This window comes from Girardinichthys multiradiatus, chromosome 4, assembly GCF_021462225.1.
Source record: "Girardinichthys multiradiatus isolate DD_20200921_A chromosome 4, DD_fGirMul_XY1, whole genome shotgun sequence".
Taxonomy (NCBI): domain Eukaryota; kingdom Metazoa; phylum Chordata; class Actinopteri; order Cyprinodontiformes; family Goodeidae; genus Girardinichthys; species Girardinichthys multiradiatus.
This window is the reverse complement of record NC_061797.1, coordinates 46,335,582-46,344,186: the sequence shown is the minus strand read 5'-3', so window position 1 is coordinate 46,344,186 and position 8,605 is coordinate 46,335,582.

Below are 8,605 nucleotides of genomic sequence, written 5' to 3'. Positions count from 1 at the left end.
TTTCAGCACGACCTGGCACCTGCTCACAGTGCCAAAACCACTGGTAAATGGTTTACTGACCATGGTATAACTGTGCTCAATTGGCCTGCCAACTCTCCTGACCTGAACCCCATAGAGAATCTGTGGGATATTGTGAAGAGAACGTTGAGAGACTCAAGACCCAACACTCTGGATGAGCTAAAGGCCGCTATCGAAGCATCCTGGGCCTCCATAAGACCTCAGCAGTGCCACAGGCTGATTGCCTCCATGCCACGCCGCATTGAAGCAGTCATTTCTGCCAAAGGATTCCCGACCAAGTATTGAGTGCATAACTGTACATGATTATTTGAAGGTTGACATTTTTTGTTTTAAAAACACTTTTCTTTTATTGGTTGGATGAAATATGCTAATTTTGTGAGATAGGAATTTTGGGTTTTCATGAGCTGTATGCCAAAACCATCCGTATTAAGACAATAAAAGACCTGAAATATTTCAGTTAGTGTGCAATGAATCTAAAATATATGAATGTTAAATTTTCATCATGACATTATGGAAAATAATGAACTTTATCACAATATGCTAATATTTTGAGAAGGACCTGTATACTGTTTTGTATTGTTTGTATAGTATTTAAATGACAGTGAGGACTGGGTTAGTTTATTAATATAGGGTGTTTTTTGTTTGTTTGTTTTCTTGTTTTCCAATTGTCAACTTTGGGATGTTTGTATGTCTATAATGAAAACCCTTCAATAAAAAATATAAAACACTAAAATAACAGGGACAGTAATTTTTTCGGGATATATAATCCAAACACCCAAAAGATAAGGAACATCAAAATTTACTTTATTTAGGTCATTACTTCAGCATTAAAAAAAACACAACAATATATATATATATATATATATATAATTTTTTGCCCAATTCAACTATACAAATAAAATGTTATCAATTAAGTTGTATAGCTCCGATTCACAACAAATTGTGCCTCAAGGCATTTTACAATGAAAAAAAAAATCTAATTTCTAAACAGAAATATATAGTCAATTTAATCCAATTATAAAAAAAAGATTTAAGATTTAAAGTACATTCCATTATAAACCTGGATACAAAACTATATTGACCCGAGAAGTTTTCAGGCTCCATGGAATCCCAAATGACATTGTTTCCGATAGAGGACCCCAATTTGTGTCACGTTTCTGGAAGGAATTTTGTTCGTTGTTGGGAATTTCTGTTAGTCTTTCCTCAGGGTTTCATCCTCAGTCTGATGGCTAAACCGAGAGAGCCAACCAAGAAGCTGAAACCAAACTTCGTATCTTATGTGAGTCTGACCCGACCAAGTGGTCACAAAATTTGCCCTGGGTTGAATACGCCATGAACTCTATGCAATCAAGTGCCACTGGTTTGTCTCCTTTTCATGTTGTGTTTGGTTTCCAGCCACCCATGTTTTCAGTTCAGGAGAGAGAAGCTAATGTTCCGTCCACCCAAGCGGCTGCCCTAAGGTGCCAAAGAATATGGAGAAAGGCCAGGAGGTCGATGATCAAAATGTCACTGGTTCAGTCAAGAACGACCAACTGGAGACAGATCCCTGCCCCTAAGTACCAGGTGGGGCAGAAAGTTTGGCTCTCCGCCAAGGACCTCCCATTAAGGGTAGAATCCCGGAAATTGGCACCCCGATTTGTTGGACCTTTCCCAATCTCCAAGATCATCAACCCTGTCGCTGTACGACTGAGATTACCCAACTCCATGAGGATTCACCCCACGTTCCACGTTTCTCAGGTCAAGCCCTTTGTGGAGCCCCGACTTGGGCTTTCCTGTGGCTGAATAAACCTTTTAAACTTTCAGTACTGTGTCTGGCTGAATTTTGGGTCCGCCTTTTTCTGATTCATAGCATAAAGTCAAATTCAATTCAGTTTATTTATATAGAGCAAATTCACAACACATGTCATCTCAAGGCACTTCACAACAGTCAGGTTCTTTCATTCCAATTAATCCTAACCATTGAACAGTGCCGTCAGATTCAGTTATTTATCCTCCAGCAGAACCAGGCTCAGTGTGAGCGGCCATCTGCCACAACTGACTGGGGGTTTGAGAGAACAGAGCAGAGACAGAAAAAGAGCACAGAAGCACTGATCCAGGAGTCCTTTCTATGAGAAGGAATCATCTAGAAAGAAAGAACAGATAAACCTTGAGCCAGTTTTCAAGGTTAGAGTCTGAAAGAGCACACATAGAGTTAGTCACAGTAAAAGCTCAGTCAATCGCTATGTCTAGGAGAGAGAAAGGGTTAAACACTAAAAGACAGGGCCAAGTGGATCATCTGTAGAAGGTGAGCATTAAGTTGTTGCCAGCAGAAGCTTGGACGATGCCCCTCTCCATAAAGGTGTCACAGGTAGACACAGAGTCAGGCCAGATGTAGCTTCTAGGAAGAGAAAAGAGAGAGGACATAAAGTTAAAAGCTGAAATAACAGCAAATAATGCAGAATTGGAGAGTAGTGTGAGAATGTAGTGAAGAGGGTGAAAGTGGTCATTAAATCCTCCAGCAGCCTAAGCCTATAGCAGCATAACTACACAGATAGTTTCAATTTCTGTTTATTTATTTATATAGCGCTTATTTACAACAATGTCGTCTCAAGGCACCCCACAAAGGGTCCGGAATGGCGCGGGGCTGCTGGGGAGGCCAGACCAAACCACAGAGGGCCAGAGCCCGGCCACCCCAGAACGGGCCATGTGTAGGGGCACTACGTAAAATAATAAACTGATAAAGTTTGTCCATCTAGAGCCCACTGATGGCCATTGTTATACTAAAAACCACAAGGATTGGGATACCTCTCTCTGTCAGACTGATTATAACCATTGGATAAGAGAGGGGGTCAGACAGGTAGCAGAAATGGAGGGTGTGTTTGCACCTCAACCATAACTGAGCCGGTTTAGGCTAAACCTGACTCCCCCTTACTCCAACCAACAGGGAGGGAGGAAAGCGGAGGTAAAAAATAAGGAAGATAGCTCAGGATAACCTAAGCCACTCTATAAACTTTATCAAAAAGGAACGTTTTAAGCATAGCCTTAAAAGTAGACAGGGTGTCTGCCTCACAGACTAAAACTGGGAGCTGGTTCCACAGGAGAGGAGCCTGATAACTAAAGGATCTGGCTCCCATTCTACTTCTAGAGACTCTAGGAACCACCAGTAAACCTGCAGTCTGAGAACGAAGTGCTCTGTTAGGAACATATGGAACAATCAGATCTCTGATGTATGATGGAGCTAGATCATTAAGGGCTTTATATGTGAGGAGGATAATTTTTAATTCTATTCTGGATTTAACAGGGAACCAATGAAGGGAAGCTAAAATAGGAGAAATATGATCTCTCTTTTTAATTTTCACCAGAACTCTTGCTGTAGCATTTTGAATCAGCTGAAGGCTTTTAACTGCATTTTGTGGACATCCTGATAGTAACGAATTACAATAGTCCAGCCTTGAAGTAAGAAATGCATGAACTAGTTTTTCAGTGTCACTCCTGGACAGGATATTTCTAATTTTGGCAAATTCTGTTTATTATACCATTTGGGAAAAAAAAACGTTTTCAAAGGAAATCCAGCCAATTTCATCAAATCTCTGACTGTGCAGCAATCCCTCCTCCCGAACGAGCAACAGTGGGCAGCTGACTGCATTGTGTAAAGCTGAGCATGCATGTAGCAACAGTGGAAAGGAAAACTCTCCTTTAACAGCAATGAACTTCCAGGAGAATCTGGCTAGGGGTCTGAGACTAATAAAGGACAGAAGAACTGGTTGATACTGTCACTGTTAATGAAAATGTAAGGAGTTGATGTCAGCAGTATCTCCTTGGGTGACTATGTCTAGTAGAGAAACACAGCTAAATACATGAGCTCTCAGACTGTAGTAATTCTTAAGCAATGAACAACAGAGTAAAGGTAGAAAAAAACTTTAAAATGTTCCACATTTTGTCACTTATTTCAGAAAGTGAAACTCATACATGAGGGGTGAATTTTCCATTTTAATTTGCCATATGAGTTTGTATGCAACCGTGTGTGTGGAAGAACAGCATGAGTCTTCATGCATCATCTTCTGTTGTGCAATTGGCTTCTATTTGGATGTTAAGGCATATACTGCTTTGACAAATCTGACAAGCAGGGTCTCGTCCTTGTGATATAAAACTCTGAGCTTAAACAATTGTGAAATTCTTTTCTTCACTGTTAAAGGATCCACCCCAACACACACACACACACACACACACACACACACACACGCATTTTGTATTTACTTACGCTGTCTTTGTCTGATGTTATAGTGAATCGTTTAAACGTAAAATAAAGAAAAAGAAAAACAGAAGAAATCTGTATTTTATAGATTCACTTAGATCTGGATCAAATTGCATATGCTACAATATCAGATGTGTAGGGAGGCGATGCTGTAGTGCTATTAACCTAATGCAGCCCATCTACGTACGCCATCAAAACACAAGGCAGAAACATAATGGTATAATAGCATTATGAAAATGAGAAAAACACAAAGAGCTGCAAAGAATAAATTCCTCCAAAATGTGAAATGTATCATACGTTGGCATAGATGGGGCCTGAGATGTGACCTTTTTTCATTTCAAACCAACATTCATCTACAGAAGAATCATAATCATAACGTCATAATAACTTGAATGTGCCATCAAGGCTGGCATCATTCAGTATATGTCTCATTCAGTACATAATGACTTCAGGGAATTTGAGGTATATGAACTGGGGGAGCATAAATAATTCTCTTTTTGCTATGGCAATGGAAATTTGGAAAAATAACCACAAAGAACAGGAAGTTAATCCGACAGAGCTCTGTTCTCTCGTATGGTGCTGATAAAAAAAGGCTGAAGAACCCAGCTTGCTGATTGTGGTTTTCGGGCGAATTCATGCGGTTGTGACTTTGTAAAAATGACATATAGCAGCTGTTTTACACTAAATGATGAAGTGTGCATGTTCACGGTGAAACCGATTGCAAGTTTCTGCTGTTTTTAACGGCGCAGCAAAACGCTAAGTTTTGATCATTGTTATTTGTAACTTTTCCAGACAGAAGCATCCAATATTTCTGTTTGGAAACTTCTGTGTGTAATGATCTGCAGTGCCAGCAGAGATATCAAAATGTAAGTCTTTTTATTGTGTTACAGACAAGAATAAACAAAGTAAAGCTCAAACTTTCAAAAACAAGAAGTACGTCAACTGAAAAAATAACATGGAACTTGAGACTGACATTTTATTTATTGTTGGGCAGCAGAAAAGGAACCTTTGAGGACATAATGGCAAACTAAGCAAGCTGGCACAAGAATACATGTCTGTTTTCCGTGCTCTTTAGTGGTGTAGAGAGTCTGGTTCTCAGTGTTATGTTGTTTAGGTTGGCTTTGTCCACTGGGTTTCAATTTGCTCAGCAAGATTCTTCTGCCAGGTTTCTTTCAAAATCAAAGAGGCAGCTCACTAAACAGAGGAAGTTGATTTGAACTCTTAATGGGTTTGACGTAGCCCAATAGCCTCGGTGCAGGACTAGTTGTATTATTATGCACACCTTTTCAACACAAGGCCATTTTAAGTAATGCTAAATCTTTTCCTGCCTTTGGAAAATTGATTATGGTTCAATAGTATTGTCTTCACTTCAAAGAGAATAAATATTGTAAATGTTTTTGAAAGAAATTTGAGTTTAAAAAAGATTTATTAAGGTTTTACAGCCATAATACAACCACCAACATTGTATTTCAATCATCCAATTAAAATGGATGGGTCAGCATTATACACACCAAGAAGAAAAATCACAAAGGATCCAAAGTTGCAGAGATCTGAATTTTTATATATATTTAAAAAAAATTGTCCTCTTACATTTTTGACAGCCACTGAACATGGATTCCCTTGTCAGAGACAAGTTAGGGGTAGAGACCTACCCCTAACCCTAACCTAACCTAAATTCAATTCACACCTTACTCCTAAACTCCTAACCCCTAACCCAAGAGCAGTATTTCACACACACACACACACACACACACACACACACACACACACACACACACACACACACACACACACACACTATTAACTCAATTAAATGTCCAGAAAACAAATATGTGCATGTTTACATTTTAATTGAACAACTCAAGTTTCAAACCAAATAATTAATTAATTGCTTTGGTGGGAGAATCTGTTGTCAGGTTTAAGTGTCACGCTCGATAAAACTGGTCTTTATGGAAGAAAGTTATGGGTAAAATATTGCTCTTAAGAAATCCAGTTATGGGGGTGGGGCGCTGGCGTGGGGTGAAGCAGGCGAGCTATGTGCAGAGGCTGCAGTCCTCGACGCAGCTGTCACAGGTTCAATCCTGGGCCCCATCGAGTTTTGCTGCATGTCTTTCCTCTCTCCACCCCATTTCCTCTTTGTCATCTTATAAAAATAAAGGCCACTAATGCCACAAAGTAAAAAAAAAAAACAAATCCAGTTATAGGATGTTGCAAGTCATCAAGAGGACACAGCCAACATTTGCAAAAATGTGCTCTGGTCAGATGATACCAAAATTCAACTATTTGGCTTACATGCAAAATCTTTGTATGGTGGAAAAGTAACTGTACATCACCCCTAAAAACACTATGGTGTTGGCAGCATCATGTTGTGGGGGTACTTTTCTTTAGCAGGTACAGGAAAGCTGGTTAGCACTGATAGAAAGATGGAAGGTGCAAAACTGACTAAATGTAAGTTTCATGATCTGTTTCCATATTAAATGTTAAACTGATACACTCATTCCATTTAAATGTGTTATAATAGCTACATCTGTGCAAAGTGCCAAATGATGGTTCTGTCTCAGTATTCATCCATGTTTATATAATGTGATTTACATTAATGGTTGAACCTGAATACCTTTAAATCGCTGCTGGCATCATGTCAACATCTTAAAAGAAGTTTTTTTTTATACAATCTACCCCAACAAAGTGTTTGACACAACCTTATTCTGACATTTGCACTGATTATTTGGTCAATGTTCTTGATGAAAATGGTTGACACTGTTCTTTCAGGCTCATGCTTTGAAATCATTAAGCTGAAAAGGTGTTTTTTATACCATGAATTGAAAATTTGTTTATAACTGAAAATAATTAGGATCTGTGTAAAAACTTTATTTAACTGGTGTAAAAGTAGCTCAGCAAAAAACTAAATTTGACAGCATTGCTCTTTAATAATTATGTACTTCTAAGATAAAACATTATTTTATGCAGTGACACTATGTTTTCCATAACACTAGAATCAGTTGCAAATCCCTCAATGATCCTCTTGAGTTCCCTGAAGTATTACTCACAAAGTGAGCAAAGAACAGTGAAAAGGATAGAGAAAACTCCAAAAAAGAAACTAATAAAAAACCCTTTAACTTTGTCTAACTGTAAATACCCCATGTTTTCCGTTGTGCCCTGAGCTGCACTGTGTGGGAGTCAGCAGCAGGAAAGGCTGCAGTACTTTGGGAACTGCCTGCTCCAGATTGGTTAAAATATGGGTAAAAACACAGAAAACCACAGAGTAGTGCTGCGCTGTGGATTAAACAGTGACAGAGCCTGGAAAATTAATTTTAAGAGGTTTGTCAAATGTGGAGCTGTGGACACACTTCTTTATTTTATCAACACACAAATAAAGCTCTGAGTTCTTACATTTGGAGGAAGGAAAAATATAAAACACAGACCTCTGTCAAATTCAATTCAAGCACTTTGTCTCACAGTATGTGGGCTACAGACTGGGAGATTAATTCAAAGCACCCACTGAACATGATGATTTGTGAGCAACACTGAGCGATTGCTGCAAACAACAGGAGTAGAAAGAAGGACACTTTTGTCAATGTGTTTGGTGAAAATAAGGAGTAGTCAGAGTCTGCTACACACCGGATTTCAAAGAGAAGAATGAGGTTAGACTTGGTTTAACGAAGACATGATGCATTGAACCATTGAGAATCATTTTGGCAGTGTGTTGGAAGAGCTGATATGAACCATAGAATTGCTTGGACAGACACAGAAATGAGTCACCACCATATTGCATTGAGGATTGTGTGTAAATCATGAGCCGCCATAACGGCAGGCGTGGAAATCTATAAACCTACGCCATGTCCAGAATGGCAGACCAAATCCAACTCAGACTATTTTTTTGTCAAGGCTTTACTTTGAAATGTTCCTCAACCTTTTTTGTTTTGTGTGTTTAGTAAAGCACATCCACCACTGAGCTTTAGTGGAAGGGAGGCTGAAGCATCAGTTGGGCCAAACAGGTAAGATTGATCTTAAAATAAAATATATGTCAGTTTTGTTTTTAAGTAAAATCCAGATACAGAAACAGATGTGTGACTGTAACAATATCAGGGCTTAACATTATCCTCCTTTCTGTTACTGATTTTGCACCATTTGAAAAGTGAATGACTTCAACTAATCTGACAATACGTTAAAGAATAAGAACAGAATATATCTGCATTCAATTGTTTCACCTTTTTATTTAAACTTTATTTATTTTTTTGTTTCCTTGCAGAGACATTGAGGGTTTTCTGATATAACCATGTGGCTGGCTCACTACCCAGGGTGGCACAACGTGAGGGAGAAGCATGTACACTTGGCTGTTCCACCTGACTGTGG